The following is a 1,337-nucleotide window of genomic DNA, read 5'->3' on the forward strand; positions in this document are numbered from 1 at the left end:
ATTTTTTTAAAAATATACAATAAACGAATGTTTTATTATTCCTATAAATTAACAAAATTAATATTTGTATATTGTAATTAAAATTGAATTAAAACAAAATATTAAATAATAACAAAATAATTCGTTTCAACCATAAATATACGTGCAATTTCTTTTTTTTTTTTTTGTTTTTTTCTTTTTCATCTGTTAACATAAAACGATAATTTAACTTTTTATTAAAATTTATCAAATATTTAAATAATAATTGGAATAATTAATTCTAAAATGTAATTACACCTGTATATATAAATATGCAAAAATTAGGTAATAAAATTATTTGGATATATGGTCATGAAAAATTTACGCTTTATAAATAATTATCAAATTTATCATTATCATGATAAAAACTTGTTTGAATGGAATGATATGATGAAAAAGGTGCGATAAATATTTGCTTGATAAAAGAGATAGTGTGAAATTTTAGAAAATTAATATCATTTTTAGAAAATGGGTAAAGGAAATTTTTATGGAAACAATGCGATGTTTGTTTGAAAATTAAGATTTCAAATTTTGATAGCATATTTATTGAGCGTATGGAAAAAAGAAGGTAAAAGGGGGGGAGAAATGACACTTTCCGCCTTCTTTTCATCCAGTTATGTCTGTCCCCTTTCCGCATACCGCATACGTCGATTTAATTCTCCAAACATTTTTCCCATCGTTTATCCCGAAATAGACAAGGTCATTTGAATTCAATTATACAAAATATTTTAGATTACACCATATCATTAAACATGTTAGACAAACTTTCTTTCTTTTTTCTTTTTTCTTTTTTTCTTTCCTTCAACCTTTTCTAAATTTTGTGCATAAGAAATTAATTATATAACATTTATTATAAGACAAGATGAGAATTATAAGGCCTTATTCAAACATTTATATTTATTTGCTGATGATAATTAGCTATTTTATATGCATAATCTTTGATCGAACTAAAATCTTTGGTTCAAATCCCATTACAATTCAATTAGATCATTATTTTCATTTTAAAAATGAAAAAATTTTCTTGCAAATTTTCTTCTTTTTTTGAGTTTACAATTTCTAAATAATTACTTAAATCATTTTCGCATTAGTTTTAACAATTTTTTTTTTTTTTGTAAAAATACGATAATTTATAATTTAATACTTTCATTAATAGCACAATTATTTTCAAATTCTATTAATGAAGAATTAAGATAATTTCATTATTTATCTTCTCATGATTATCTTTTACAATGTCTCTTTATTAAGTATCACATTTATATTTGTTAATTACTGTCAAAATATTTGATGTTTATTCAATTTTCTAATTTTTCTTTTTTTTT

Source organism: Loa loa (assembly GCF_000183805.2).
Source record: "Loa loa unplaced genomic scaffold supercont3.523, whole genome shotgun sequence".
NCBI classification, from domain to species: domain Eukaryota; kingdom Metazoa; phylum Nematoda; class Chromadorea; order Rhabditida; family Onchocercidae; genus Loa; species Loa loa.